Here is a 16,583-nt window from a genome sequence, read left to right on the forward strand (position 1 = left end):
CAGGTCAGTAGGCAAAAGAAAAATGGGTTTCTGCCAACTAATGGCTCATTCCTGCATGTCTCCTCTTCTTTCTATAGTTAACACATTTTTAAGGCAGCTGTGAAGTCATTTTCTTATAAAGTATGTTTCATATACTTAATCTAAGAGCATCCCCTTAGAGGGAAGTGACCAGACAGTAGTGTCCTGGGGATAGCAAGCCTAGAAAGGGGGCTGGAGTTGGATCTAGAGATAAATGGACCTGCTAGGCCCTGGTCACTGCACACTCTCAACAAGAGGTTGACATCAAACCTGTGTGGCGCAAGTAATGGTGACCATGGTTAACTTCTTGTTAGAGCCTTAAAGGAAATCAGCTTAGAAAAGAGTAATTCAAGATTCCATCATGAACCTGGCTTTAGCATCAACCTTTGGCCAGAAAAAACACTAAAACTAAAAATAAATAGAAGGCACATTTCTGCGATTCACATAACACCCACACAACTCTAGATTTCCGGGCTTATTGGTATTACCTTCAGATCTCTTGGCAGCAACTTTTGAACACCACCTGTTTTGCTAACACTCAGTGGACCATACTTCAGTGTGCTAGAAGTTCAAGTTCGCTGTGTGAAACCACTATCTCCAGGCAGTTTCGAGCAATGACTCACAACAGAGGGATTGTAGAGGCCAAAAGCCAATGCTCCACAAAAGGAGAATCACATTGTCTTTCCAAGGCAATTGTTTTCCCAAGCTATGAAATTTGGATTTTGCACTTGAAAAATGTTCTAATACCCCACTCAAGAGGGGTCCTCTGAAATAGTTCACCTGGACTTTACCACCATTTTGGATACTAAGGGGTATCAGAAGTAACAAAACTCACTGGATTTTGAGACTTGCTGACAACTTTATGTTATAGGATCATATTTTTGCTAAACTGTTCTTATGTGTTTGTTTTTGTTTTTTGCTCCTATATTTTGTGGTACCTCTAAGATGACACTGCAGTTTTTGAAATACTTTATCTTGCCTCTTTTTCATTATTGTCATTCTTTCTGTTTGTTGGTTCGACTTGGGTTTACTTTAGGTTGACAATGGTTTGGAAGGGAGTGATACAACAGAAATCTCCCACTCAGCTCAAATTTTGCAGTTATGGAAGTTTCTGGTTCATGCAACCCCTTCACTCATAGAGGGGGGGGAAATGAGGTGCACTGATGTTAAGGACCCACCCAATTCCTGTTCATCCCATCATCTTTATTAAAAATTCCCTCGTGCTTCCCTACCATTTTGGGCTTTTTATGATCAATACATCGATTGACCTACTATGTATGTATTGTGTGTGTGTGTGTGTGTCTATTGACTTATTCACCTGAATTTTAGATAAAAAAAACTGCATTCTAAATTATGCCAAAGTTGTTAATGGGCACATTTCCATTTTTGAATGATATGTCGTCACAATCAAATACTGCTTTACGTTGTAGGGGTCATGGGAAGTAGGTAAGGATCTGAGCCTAAGAAGAATTAACTGACAATGGATCCAAGATCAGCAGAGCAAGTGAGTGGTGAGCCCAGTTCTCAAACATGTCTTCTGGCCTCCGCTGCACCATGTCATCTCACTCTTTTGTCATTTTGTCTTTCGTTTACAAGGAAAACAAATGAGGAAAATGTGGTTCTTTTCATAAAAGTGACACACTATAGAAAACTTTCTGAAAAAAAATAGTCACATTCCCGAAACATCCATCCTGGAAGCATCGTCCCTGCCCTAATCCTGGGCAGAGAAGACTTTCAGCCAGTGCATGGAGCCAGCCACATCTGTCGGAGTTTGCACCAATGGTGCCGCCTCCCCCACACTGGACCTACTGGATTTGGGTTAAGCTGAAAGTCTTCCCACTCAGCCTTTGTGGTCCTTCCCTGGTCTCTGAGCTTTCTGAAAGCATCTCCCCCTGGTCCTCACTATGTTCCCCCTTAAAAAGATCTGCACAGATGTTTCCCATGACTGTGAACTATGAGAAGTTGTCAAGGCCTTTCAGTCACTGTAACGGCCCATAAAAGCTTGCTGTCTTTTCAGTTTTACTAAATATTTCTATAATTCAAAAATCATGGAAATGGATAATGTTTCTGTTCTTTGGGAATATATTTAACAGCTGTGTGTAAATGAACGTATAGAAATAAATTGTGCATTTTATAGACTACACTTCCCATCAACTGCCTCCCCCTTCTGACACCTCAGGCCCTGTTCCTGCTAAAATGCAGAGGATGCTGGAGCACTTGGTGGGCTGGGGGGGAGGACAATATGTTCCTTAGTAATGACAAGAGAAGATGTGAGCTTCCATCCAAACAGTCTTTGATACAAAAGCGCAGATACTCCCGCCTAAGCCGGGGTTTCTCCAGTTGAGATAGAATTTGCTAGAGGTGATGCTGACATCGGGAACTGTGTGAAATTGAGTAAGTTACTAAACCTCTCGAATTCATCCCACAGAGTCTTCAAAGGATTAAATGAGGCAACGCAGTTTCCCAGCAGACAGACCAGTAACTAAGCGGTAGAACATTCTCGCACATTCTGGGTCTCAGCATCAAGAGCTGAAAGGGCCAAGTTTCGCTCTTCCCAGCCTCTGGCAGTGACGATGCAGATACAGGCTTTGAAAAGCGGCCCCTTGGTTATCCCAGACTAAGATTTTTGAATCTGAAACATGTGACAGAAATAAGCAAGCACAATCTCAGATCTCTGGTGGGTCGCAAGCAGCCTCCAGCGTCCAGCCATGGCTATGGGGTGGGGTCTGGCATCCACCAGCAGCGGCTGCTGCTCCCAAAAAGGCCATTTCTAAGTCCACTCCATCTTACTCCCAGTTCCATGTCTAAGTCCACTTCTCAGGCTTTTTTACACGTTCCGTGGTCACCCCATTGCCCTCTAATGAGTTCATCCAGGGCTGAAGAAAGCTGAAGACAGACAAACTGTCCCGTTTATAATAAAAGCACATGAACCTGTAGGTAGTACAGTATTAAGTTTCCCACAATCCTAGAGTTTGGGGGTATCTCCTGATGGTGTCCCTTCTGTTTTATTCCTCCTATTCCCAGCGAACCAGCTAATAAAGGCAAGTCCTAGTGGGTAGTGTTAACAATGGAGGTTGCCTGGGGCAAACTGTGACACAATTTTTTTAAGCATCCTGTGATTAATAAGAGTTGAGGGAACACTCAGGAGGCTAATGGAGGAGGGAAAAAAAAAATAGTTATGACCAGAAGTCCTTGAGAAATAGGCATCTACAGAAGCACTTCCACTTAGCACCCCCCACTTCATTAGCTCTGGTTCCTTGGAAGAGGTAAGCAAGATCTCATTTTGCAAATTCACTCAGCCAGTTTTTTAGACCTGCACCTCACATGGAGAGATGTCACAAGCCTTAGTTATAGAGCAGTCTTCCTGGATTTAAACCCCAGCTCTGCCACTTACTGGCAGGGGGACCAAAGACAAGTTATGCATAGTTTCAGCTGCCCAATTTCCTTATCTGTGAAAGGGGGATAATAATAGCACCTGTCTCATAAAGCTTTTGTGAAGAATAAATAAGTTAAACCATCCCAAGTTGTTGGAATGGGGCCTGGCACGGCATAAGCACTCTATACATTAGCTCATTATTATGAGAAATTGCTGGTTGCTAAACAAATGGTGCTTGTAGCCTGAGGAGAGTGAGTATAGGAAGAAGTCACTTTACAAGCGTTCTAGTTTGCTGGCTGCCAGAATGCAACATACCGGAAATGGAATGGCTTTTAAAAAGGGGAATTTAATAAGTTGCTAGTTGACAGTTATAAGGCTGAGAAAATGTCCCAATTAAAACAAGTCTACAGAAATATCCAATCTAAGGCATCCAGGGGAAGAAATCTTGGTTCAAGAAAGCCAACAAAGTTCAGGGTTTCTCTCTCAAGTGGAAAGGCACATGGCGAACATGATCAGAGTTTCTCTCTCTCTGGAAAGGCACATGGCAAACACAGTCAGGGTTTCTGTCTCGCCTGGAAGGGCACATGGCGAACATGGCATCATCTGCTAGCTTCCTCTCCACCTCCCTGGGAAGCATTTTCCTTCTTCATCTCCAAAAGTTGCTGGCTGGTGGACTCTCTGCTTCATGGTGCTGTGGCGTTGTCTGCTCTCTCAGAATCTCCAGATTTCTCCAAAATGTTTCCTCTTTTATAGGATTCCAGTTAAGTAATCAAGACCCACATGTCTTTGACACATCTCCACCTAAGCCTGTTTAAGAACCACTCTTGATTGAGTCACATCTCCAGGGAGATGATCTAATTAAAATTTCAAACATACAAGACTGAATAGGGATTAGAAGAACTGGCTGCCTTTAAAAATAGGATTTAGATTAAAACATGACTTTTCTAGGGTACATACATTCTTTCAAACCAGCACAACAAGAATCACTAATCATTGTGAATGGCCTCTATCTTAAAAAACCCTTTTACACAGAGAGTAATGATTATACATCATGGGTCATGGCATTGGATGAACTTGGGCCCAAATTCTACTCTGTAACTTTACAGCTCAGTGAACTTGGGCAACTTCTCAGCCTCTGTTTATGCATCCGTGATATGAGGTTAATCATAGTTACTCTCTCCATTTCCTAGGGATACCGTAACAAAGCTCCCCAATCTGGCGTGGCTTAAAAGAATAGAAATTTGTTACCTCTTAGTTCTGGAGGCTCAAGGTCCGAAATCAAGATATTAGCAATGTTGTGATCCCTCTGAAACCTGTAGGGGGAGATTTTTTTCCTTGTTTCTTTTAGCTTCTGGTGTTTGCTAGCAATTCTTGGTGTTCCTTGACTTGTAGATGCAGCTGCCTCTGTCTTCACGTGGCCTTCTCCCTGTGTCTGTCTCTCTCTCTTTCTCCCTTCTTATATGGACACCTGTCATGTTGAATTAGGGCCCACTCTATAGTGGTTTGAAACTGCATGCACCCCGAAAAGACCATGTTCATAAAGCTAACACATTCCTATGGGTGTAAACCTGTGTGGGTGTGGATTCCTTATAAGCAGGATCTTTTGGTGAGTAAGATCTTAAGATGCAACCCACCTCATTCAGGTTGGGTCTTAATCCTCTTACTGGAGTCCTTTATAAGAGGATAAAAGAGAGAAGATTCAGGGGGAAAAAAAAAACACAGAGAAGCTTTGAGAGGACACAGAAAACAGAGAGAAAACAGAGATGCTGAAAATGATGCAGCCAGAAGGTGAAAGCAACAAAACCTGGGAAGGAAGAACCAGCAGAAGCCATCATGTGCCTTCCCATGTGACAGAAGAGTCCCAGATCACCAGCAGCCTTTCTTCGGAAGAAGGTATTGTCCTCTTGATGCCTTGATTTGGATATTTTCAGAGACTCAAGACTGTAAACTTGTAAACTAATAAATCCCCATTGTTAAAGTCAGCCCATTTCTGGTATATTGCATTGTGGCCACCTTAGCAAACTAAACCACACCCTAATACAGTTTGACCTCATTTTAACTAACCATATCTTCAAAGACCTTGTTTCCATATGAGCTCACAATCACAGTACTGGAATTTGGCCTTGAACCTATCTTTTTGAGAGACACAATTCAACCCATAACAACTATATCCCAGGACTATTTTAAGAATCAAATTAGATAAAGTACATAGTAGCTTAGGTCAGTGCCTAACATAATTCTTTGAGGCCATATTTTTTTTTTCTCACTTTGCAAATGAAGAATGTGAGACTCAGAAGAGGGTTGAAAAGGATAAAGTACATCTCCTGCAGGCTGATGTGACCTTGAAAGACAGACGAGGGCCTTCAAAGCTCTACATCTTTTTCACGTGAGCCCCTTTGGCTCTAGCAGGCCTCATACCACGAAGTTCATTTTGTCCTCCTTTGGTGGATTACCGCCATGCTCTCTCTGATTTCCTGAACTAGAGAAAGAAGATTCAGGAATCCTCAAAATTATGCTAGCTTTGCTTCCATCTCTATCTGTGTCCTTTTCAAGCTTAGAGTCAGGTGATCCTTACTCATAGGGCAAGTTATTTAGGGTCAGGAGAATAGTAGGCAAACTCATGTTCATATGAGAGAAAAGATAGCCTTCATCCGAAATTGCATTTTGTCAAGTTTGAGTACTTTTTGTCTCTTGCCTATGAGCCCACGCATGAGCCCTTTGGCCTTTGATCTCTGATTGAGTGGCCCCTCATCATCTTTCCCTCTTCTTCTTCTTTTTTTCTATGTCAAACAGGATCATTTCAGTCTGAAAAATGTCAGTTTCCAGAGTGAAGAGCCACAATCTTAGAGGCTTAAATTAAAAACAGGGAGAACATATTCCATTCCTCCCATGAGGAAGAACTCTGTCGCTCTCAAACTTGCTTTCTTCTACTTCATCCAGCTTTTTCTCTGAATAGACTTGATAGAGAAATTACTTGGATGTGTCCTGTGCTTGTCATCTCAGGCCAACAAATTGATGGTTTAATGCAGAATGACATGGCAGCCCAAGAATTTCATACTAAAGCATACCTCACACTAAAGTTGTGGGAACAAGACATCCCACCTGGGAATTTTAAATAGTGGTTTTATACTGCCCTAATCCCCTGGCTATTTGTTTCTTAGTGAGGACGTCGGCCTTGAAGAGGAAAGGGCAGCAGGAAATATATTCTCAAGTTCCCAAAGATGAGGCTTTTTCCACTAAAGGAAGAGGACTCTTCTGCAGTGGAAACAAATCTCTCTCACACTCTTCTCTCGCTCCTTTTCTCTCCCTCCCCCTCTCCCTCCTTCTTCCTTTTCCTTTCTTCCCTCTTGCGGCTTCCTCCCTTCCTCACCACAAAATGCTCAAAAGAGTTTAAAACATCTCACAACTCAGAAGCAATGCCAGGAGTCAATTTATCATTCTGTTTTTAGGATTATTTGTTTGCCAAATGAAATCCAATATTGGGTAATTGAGTAATTATAGCGCAGACAGCTATAGGTCTAGTTCCTGTCACTGTGTGACCTTGGGCAGGTCATCTGAACTCTCTGGGCCCCAGTTTCTTCATCTGTGAAAACAGAAGATAGGCAGAGGGGGCCACTGAGTAATTTAATATTTAATGATGTCCATAGTTTATGGACCGCAGCCTGGGACATTTTGGCCGCCCCCTAAAAAGGACAACTAAGAAGAAACTATTCTAGAAGTCTTGCCCCAGAAAATAGGATAATTAACTTACAAGTTACATTTGAACTATAGAGATCCATGTGGATTACAAATAAAGAGGTGAGGACATAACTCAAATGACAAGCAAACTTAGATAGATTTGGCAGGACTGGTGGAGATCATCTGTGCCTCCCTCATTCTACAGAGGTGGAACCTGACTTCCAGGGAGATAAAGAGTCAGAAATCACATCCCCTCTCTCACAGCTCACTGCCATCCCCCACCCAGGAGGCCAGATGCTCTCTTGCAACCACGTGAGTTAGAATGACTCAGCTTGCAAAGTATTATTCCATTAACTTTTTGGCAAATGGAACCTGAGGAACAGAGTGATGAATGGATTCCCATCATTGCTTTGGGGATGAGAGATGGGAAACGGTCCCTTATACATTTTTGTGGGTACAGAGGGAAGAACACAAAGAGATGCAACCATAGGGTTCTATCAGGGAAATGACCACAATAATGAGATCAGGGTTCTTAGGGAAGAACAGTCCTAGTCATTTAGATATATTATTTCTTTGAAATTCAGAAAGGAACATTTGTATCTCATAGGATCTCATTTAATAGCTATTTTTTCACTATGAGTAAAATTAGTATCCTCAGACATATACGTACTCATTTGATCTGATTCTTCAAGATCAACTTGGCCTCTATTTCATCTGTATACACAACTAGACTGTGTGTTATTTATTTGGTGGCTACATTGCACACTAGGAGGGCATAAATTTACAGAGAAGTTAAAAACCTACAACTAACTTCGTGAACAAAACCATCACACCTAACACATACGATCGTTTTGCCAGGTTTGACATATATAGCAGCCCTAAATGGTGCCTGCAGCCATCAGTTAAATAAATCAACGGTCACACATTGACAAGCAACAGAGAAAGGAAATGTTCTACTGGATTTGACAGAAGAAAAGCAGATTCTCAGCTGAGAACATGAGGAAGGTAGCATACTCACCGTTCCCACAATTAACTGTTCTTTTTTTATGTGGTTGGATGTGAGCCAAATCATTGGCTAAATCATGGGCAATATATTTTAATCAGATAAACTTTTAGGCAAGACAATTATATGAGAGGCTATTTTGCAAGTGAAAGACTTAATCATTGTTTTTGCAGAAGGATGTTTAGTTCTAAATTCTCCCCCATTTTGGTGCACTCTTTTAATAAACGACTGAATTTATCTAAGTAACTAGCTTTAAAAAATGTGGTTACATGTATTTTGAAAACCAAGCCAAGAAATACAAGACCCATAAAATCCTGAAGCATATTAAATGACGGTTCCTTTTTCCTTAATCCACCACTACAAATATCAATTAAATGTAATTATATTAAATAGGTTCCCCTGAGAGCAAATAAAGATTTGCCAGAACACAAATTGCTGCCCAGGTGAACAATATATAATTTTCTTGAGTACACAGAAAAATACAGATGGCATACTCCAAAATGTAATGTAACAAATGTGTGTTTACCATAACGTATACATTTTTTTCTATCAATTTCTTAGCTACCAAAACGGCAGAAGGCCAAAAAATACAAGTTTTTCTTTCTCTTTTCTTGGATGAGCTGATAAATATTGCATTTTACATTGATAACTGTTTATTACTGGGCTATTAATCTGGAACGATAATAAATAAATGATTCTACTTGAAGCAAATGTTAGAATGAACTTGCAAGTTTGCCCCTTCCCCCCCCCAAAAAAACCCAAATGCTTTTCTGAGCTTAACTTTAAGAGGAAGAAATGAAACCATAAATAGGAAAGTAAAACAAGCAGGATAAAATGGATTTTGTTAACAATTTTAGGAGCAAACTATTCCACTTCTATTGAACTGAAAGAACAGATTGAGAGGTAGGAGCAAAAGTTGAAAAGTAACTTCCTCAATTATGAAAATTAGTTGCCGAACAGATGTTTGAATTCAAAGCTCTCAAGGAATATTTCCCAAGAAAGTGTTTTTTTTTTTTCCTTCTGCAGGAAAAAATGAGCAAATGCCATGCTTGTGTTCTTTTTCATTACATGATATGTAAGGTATGAATTTCTTCTGTCAGATGTTTGTAGGATGGAAATTTAATTCATTCTTGGTGTCGTATGGAAAACCTTGAAAAATAATCAATTTAAGATTGAATGTGTTGATACGTCAAGTATTTTTAGGCTCTGCCCTTTTTAAAGTAATACAAATAATTATCTAAAAACAGAGTCTTGGAAACATAGGCATTTCCCTTTTCCTATTGCTCACTCCCTTCAGATCGGAATCTCTCTCTCCGATTTCAGATCCAGGAAGTCCTGTAGTGAAGCAGAAGTTGGGGCTTTGGCACTTACTTTATCCTCAGCTTTTGCAGCTGAAAAATGACAGAAAGCCGCCAAGGACCCTTCCAACATTGGTGATTCTAGAATTTCTGATAAAAATGTCAAATAATGAGATGTGATACGATCACAAGAAAGAACTCGCCCTACTGAGAAAGCAGCTGCCTGACCCTCCCCTCCTCAAGACCCATCCTGAACTGAGGAACCCATTGCCTGGCAAAGATGTCCGTTAAGCTGCCTAGAAAGACCTCTCTGGGTTTGGGGCAGCCTGGCTCTGTCGGAGAATAGGAACACAGAAAATCAGAACTGTTGACCTCATCCATGGCCAGGCAGCTGCCCTGCACTGCACCCCTCCATCCTGGGGGACCCCTTTGTCCTCCTCCCATTACTGCCTTCCCAGCTCCACTTCCCCAGGCTCAGTATCCTTAAGCCCTTATTTCCCCCCAAATTTCCTCTATTCTCGGCCAGGAGTTATCAACCCCAAGACTCCTCTTTTGTCTTGGAAACCTTGACAGCCCCTTCAGAGGTGAGTTTTGGCTGTTCTGCCTTGCCCTGCTCTGCCACTGGGGACAGAAGAGTTGGGCGGGTGTTACGATGGCTGAGCTACCAGGCTAGGATGGCTGGAGCTGAGGGAGATTATAGAATGGGCTTGGACTCAAGGTGGCTCCTTCCTGCTTTCCCCCCTCTCCCTCTCTTCCTTTCTACTCCTCCTACCCAACCTTACCTCCCACTCTTCCTTACTTCCTTGCTTCTTTCCTTCCTTTTCTACTGGAACACAGAAAGTTTAGTTAATCACACCCCTTGCTTCGTGGCACATTATCTACCCAGGACGAAGCAAGGCTACTCTCTTGTTCTAATTAGTTCATTCATGGCTTACTTAGTTATCCCTTCTACCTCCATTCACTTCTCCTTTTCCTTGACTGGTCCTAGACACCCATTTAAATGTTTAATGCAAACTCTCTTGTTTGCATATATTCTCATAGAATTCATAAGCTAATTGTCTGTATGTCTTTTAATTTACTTGAGTGGTTTTGAGTCATAGATCTCATAGCGTTTCCTAACTGTTATTCAGCATCTATATTTTGAATAGTTGGTCAACTGCATGCCATAGAGGGCCAGTACTCAGACCACCTCCACCTCTCTTAAGCCACAAAGAGCACTGCAGTCAACATCCCTTTGTATGTGTCTCTTTATAGAAATGAGAGAGAGTTTATTTGGGACTGTCAGGACTGAATGCCTGGGGCCTGGGGTGCCTCTATCCTTAATTTGACCGAATGCCCAGTTTTCCATCCAGAAGGGCTGCACTGTCTGTATTCCATGGGAGCCTAAGTGTTCCTCTGTCCCACTTCCCCATCAACATCTGGGACTTGGATACAATTTAATTATAAATCATCTCAAGAGTGATTGTCATAATTCATAAAGTAGAAGGAACCTTCCCTACATCCTCTAGTCTCTTGCCTCCAAAATGCTTTCTAAATTGCAAAACAAAAAACAAAAACAATGATGTACAATTGAGTATATATTAGACACTTTCTTTGTGGAAAGAGTGTGTTGATGTTATTATAAAATTGCAAAATGAATGGGAAAATATTACAATATCTTTGTTTAGATAATACCCAGAAGTCCTTATACCAGAAAAAAATAAGTGATGTTCAAGGCTTCAGAAGAAATATGTTAGCGTCTACTGGTCAGTTCTGAAGACCTACTAGGAAGGTGTTCTCACCTGGCTACCCTCAGACCCAGTAGGTCTTAACTTCATTTCCCCCTGAAAGCTTTCCCTACCCTGCAAAGATGGACAGGTTCCCTTCCTGTGCACTGGGATCGCCTGTTTGCTTAAAATGCATTACACTCCATTAGCTTCAGGAGGGCAGACCTCCTGTTTAGTTCTCTGCTGTAAAAAAAAGCCTAAAATAGTGTCTGATACATACTGACCATTTAATAAATACTTGTTGAATGAATTAATGCGTGAATATGGGAACTGATTTTGGATTGCTAAAGTCAAAACAATGCCTGATACAGACTCTGAATTGAAAAAACATGAGTGAATGTGTGAATAAATGCCCAGTCCTACCCTTTTTGCTTCTCTCTTCTGCACTTCCCCATAAGATCTTTCTCCTTGAGTTTGCCAGATTCCAGGTGGGAGGACATGGCAGCCACCAGCACAGTGTTAAGTTACTTTACTGTCAGGTGGCTCTTTCACACTCCATGATCAAAAGGTGTTGGGGGGACTAGAAATGACATGCTCATGGAAAGGTTGAGTGCCTGGGTAGGGAGTAAGAAGGCATAGCTAAGAGGCAGTATTCCAACTTGCTGCACATGAGAAGGTTCCTGAGGGCAGATACCTGAGTGCACACACCTTCCCCTCCTCTCCCATTCCCCTCCCTCGCTTTCCAGGCTTTCTCTTTTAATGACAGTCTAATGAAGGGCTGGTTTGGGGGTGGAGATATCCTGATTACACACAGATCTATATGTGCACATACCAAGGAGAAACTCATATTAAATCAGTTTGTTTCCATATCTGTAGAGTTTATAGTGATATAAAGTTGACAGTTTCTAGGCACAGTTTTCCCTAAATAAACCTTCCATATTTTTCCTGGATGTGAAAGGTTATTTTCACAGCCAGAAAAAAGAGGATTTGGGAAATTCTTAAGGACTGAGTGGCGCTTCAGTCCATCTTCCCTGGTTAACAAGCAGTGAATAACTGATCTTAAATTTTGCTTCTACCTAATTAGAATCAGCAAGAGAGCCATTTGAATCAAAGCCATCCCACCCCAACTATTTGGACCGGAGAGCTTGGACATTTGATAGCTGGAGCCCAAGCCAGTTACATTCCAAAGATGATAACACATTTACTTCTTCAGCAGGATCTGCTCAGTGTTTTGACTCAAGATCTCTCACTTCTCAAAGTGCCAACTTTGGCCTTCATGTGAGATTTTCACTGGGACATCAACAGCACAAATTTCAGGGGCCTTATCACCATTCACTAGGCATCGCCTTAAAATAGAGCATTTAGGCTAAAATTATGTTCCTTGAAAATGTGGTCCTTTGTCCTTTGCTTTTAGCACAGGGTCTTACCCATATGTAAGACATCAGTTTTGGTTAGCTTACTGATATAATTTTTTTTAATCAAGTTAATCCAACTGGTGACACTAGCACACCCTCCTTAGGTTATGGACAGTTGTCCAGGCCTGTCCAAGTCCCTCTTTTCCCCCCACTTCTGACACAGTATAGGTTGGAGCCCCACTTCTTGCCCTGGCTTGGGACTATCTTCCCAAACCTTGGGGCTGTTGAAGAGGCCGTTTAAGGGTAAAATAAATAACCTCCACTTTCAATAAACCAAGTTACCCAGACCTGCCAAGAGCATTTTATTTAAAAACAAAAAAAAATTTGACAAGCAGTTGCTTTTTGTTTTGTTTTGTTTTGTTTTAGAAGACCTCCATCCATGGAAAAGAAATAGGGTTTTATGTTTCCATGTTATGGAATTTTCTCCGAGTAACCTGAGCCAGGGGGTAATTCTGCCTGTAATTGCGTAGTATGAAAACCCTCAATAACTTCACTGCATTAGTGTTCAGCTCCCCAGGCACTGCCTTCCATGCACTTAAAAGTTCTGAAGAGCAAAAGGGTTGGTTGGTTTGGACCAAGTGACTTGGGTAAATGAGGATGAATCCTCAGAATTCATCCTGGTTTTCCAACTCTAGATGACTGTAGGTGCCATATGGAAAAGCATGCTTTAAAGCCAGGACATAAATGCCATCTTGGATCCTTTCCAGACTAAGGCAGGGAACAACATATACACCTTATACTATATGCCCATACTCTGGATATAAACAGAAGACTGAATGCCCCAGAACCAAACGGTGACTTTTATTAAGCAGTCATCACTGCTTTAAGCACGTTGCATATAATTCATGTAATACTATTACGGTCCCCGTTTTATTGATGAGGAAATTGAGGCACAGAGAAATTAAGTAATTTAATCAAATTTACAGTTCAACCAAGGCAATTTGGTCCCAAGGTCTTTTTCTTAAAAGACACTATAATAGCTATGTCTAGCCACTATTCGGTTTAGAAGCAGCTTTGGGGCACGTGCATACTGCACTCGACTCTGGTCATACCAGTGAATTTATTCTGAGATCTCATGAAGTGAGAACCATTCTGGACTCCAAGGGAATCCATGATAGAAGATAAAGCATGACTGCTACCTTCTAGGTCCCTTGGCTCTAGGGCAAAAAAGACTGTGGCAGAGCTCCTGACCAGTCAGGAAACCAGGCACACATCCTCTGGCTCCAGCTACCTGGAGGAAGGCAGGTAAGATTCTGGATGGGGCATTGCCTTCCATGACAAGCCAAGTGGGTTCAAGCTGATTGCTTCCTCTTTACTCTCCAACCCAGGCCAGTGGCCCTGGAGACAATATGGAAGGACAGGGCGGAATGAACAGCTGAGGATGGATGTAAGCATCAAGCAACAGTTTAACCCTCATATCTGAGACAGGTTTACATCTAGGCAAGTCCTATCCAGAATGGCTGCTTTACAGTTTCTGTTTAGAAAGTGCCTGGGCCAAAGGGAAAGTTAAGAGCTAACATGGAGACGGTCTAGCCTCAACAGGAATGAGCCGGCTAATGGCACACATCACAGACCTCCACTATCCTGGACACAGTCACTGGCATGATTCCTCCTTGTTCTAGTTTGCTAGCTGCTGGAATGCAATACACCAGAAATGGTACGGCTCCCAAAATGGGGAATTTAATGAGTTGCTAGTCCACAGTTCCAAGGCTGAGAAAATGTCCCAATTAAAACAAGTCTATAGAAATGTCCACTCTAAGGCATCCATCCAGGGAAAGAAATCCTGGCCCAAGAAGGCCAATGAAATTCAGGGTTTGTCTCTCATGTGAAAAGGCACATGGCGAATGCAGTCAGGGCTTCTCTCTCGGCTGGAAGGGCACATGGCGAACAGGGCGTCACCTGCTAGCTTTCTCTTCTGGCTTCCTGTTTCATGACGCACCCCAGGAGGCGTTTTCCCTCTCCATCTCCAAAGGTCACTGGCTGGTGGACTCTCTGCTTCGTTGTACTGCAGCATTCTCTGCTTTCTCTGAATCTCCATTCTCCAAAATGTTTCCTCTTTTATAGGACTCCAATAAACCAATCAAGACCCATCCACATGGGTGGAGACATATCGTCACCTAATCCAATTTAACAACCACTCTTGAGTAAATCACATCATCCAGGGAGATGATCTGATTACAGTTTCAAACACATAGTATTGAATAGGGATTATTCTATCTTTATGAAATGAGATTTTGATTAAAACATGACTTTTCTAGGGGACATACATTCTTTCAAACCAGCACATCTCCTCCTCTAGGTTGAAGAGAACGCCCTTGCAGTTATTGTTGGCATTTTCTGCAATTCTAATGAATTGCACAATTCCACTAGGGTGTCTCACTTCACAGGAGGCCATGTGCCTGCCTTCTCTCAGATTCTCCAGAGCATGAGTTCCTGTTGGCTGGTTTTCTTTTTTGTCCTACTCTTAGAAACACATCTAACTTCCTTTTCCGGTAGGGCCCCACGTGTATTTGGACCTGAGTCTCCCGGAGAAGTACCCCCTGCAGTCAGTGCCATTGCCCCCATCTGGAGCATGGAGGCCACACAGGTGGTGAGTCACCGTGCCTAAAGCATCAAAAGGTACAGAGGGTGCATGGGTGGTTCAGTAGTAGAATGCTTGCCTTGCACGTGGGAGACCCAGGTTTGATTCCTGGGCCATGCACCGAAAAAAAAAAGGAAATGGTACAGAATGGGGAAAAAATTAGTCATTCATCCATACAGCAGAAAAGCAGCTCAGATTATAAGAAAGGCCCACAAACAAGAAAAAAAGTAAAAATTAAAGAAGAAAAGACCTTGCATCTCAGCATTATTGGTGAAAAATTACCGGTAGTTTCACAATCAGCTTGATCCCCAAAAGTAAAATATTCAAAGAAAGATGCTTGCAAATGAATTGAAAGGTATTTAAATCGATTCAGCAATGAACTGGAGCAGACTGAGTTGCATAACAGCCTCAAAGTCAGGCAGGGAACTGTGGATAAGCTAACTAAGATATCTCTTTTAGGTGGTTGACTTCCATAACGTTAATGGTAAAAATATTTGTATCTTCAGATTTTCCTGAAATAAGGACGGTATTTGGTAACACAGATCATTACTATGGCAGTGCAGATATTTGTAAGAACTTTCCACTTTGAGAACTTTCACAGTTTTGACAGCTGATCTAATGGTATCTACGTTAGTTTTGAATACTTAGAATTTAAGAAATTTGCTTTCTGAATCTGTAGGCATTTTTCCTTGTTGCCTTAATTTTATATTGATTTGTGAAACTTACTGCACAAGCATAGGCTTTACGATGATTACATGAATAATTTATTTAAATATTCCTATGGTTAAGCCAACTGAGATATCCATTTTTGGTGGTTCTAAGTGTATTGTTTGTTTTCTTATAAACAAAAAAATGCAGGGACGGAAGCACCATCCCCAGGAGATAATCAGCAAGCAGAGATGGCTTGTGAACTGCAGCAGTATGGGGGATATGGTTTTGAAATCCCAGACATTGTAAATGTAAGTAATCTGAAGACTTTTAGGATTCAGGATGTTGACGTGAAGAAATTGCCAACAGGTAGTTCAGTGGTTAGATTGTCCACCTCTCATGTGGGAGACCCGGGTTCAATTCCCGGACCGTGCACCCAAAAAAAAAAAGAAAAGAAATTGCCAAATATTAAAATGAGAAAAATCTGTGCTAATGAAGCAGCCCCCAAGAAGTGCAAGAGGAAAAATATTACAACCGTAGATAAGGATTTAGGGGAATTGCAGCTTAAAGGTGAAGCAGATGACTCTGATGAGGAAATATGACTGCAGTGACCTAATTGTTTCTTAACTGAGTTTAAAATAAATAACTTAAGAGCTTCAGATTATACTCATTGAAGATAATATATATTGCTTAGATACAGGAATTTGCTTTTAGATCATTCTCTAACATGAAGAGAGTCTGTCGTTTCAAAAATGATGTTTATGGTTTTTACTTAAAAACCAAGGTTGCTTTATCATTTATATTACAATGCTAAGGTGGATATGAAGTGATGTGCAAAACCCATTTAATCTGAGTGGTGT

General features: G+C 41.5%; 1 pseudogene; it reads left to right on the plus strand.

The window, feature by feature from the left end:
* The first annotated feature begins 15,222 nt into the window (after positions 1-15,222).
* Positions 15,223-16,325, plus strand: LOC143665978 (translation machinery-associated protein 16 pseudogene; annotated as a pseudogene).
* The last annotated feature ends 258 nt before the right edge of the window (positions 16,326-16,583 follow it).

The sequence above is a fragment of the Tamandua tetradactyla genome, chromosome 22 (assembly GCF_023851605.1).
Source record: "Tamandua tetradactyla isolate mTamTet1 chromosome 22, mTamTet1.pri, whole genome shotgun sequence".
NCBI classification, from domain to species: domain Eukaryota; kingdom Metazoa; phylum Chordata; class Mammalia; order Pilosa; family Myrmecophagidae; genus Tamandua; species Tamandua tetradactyla.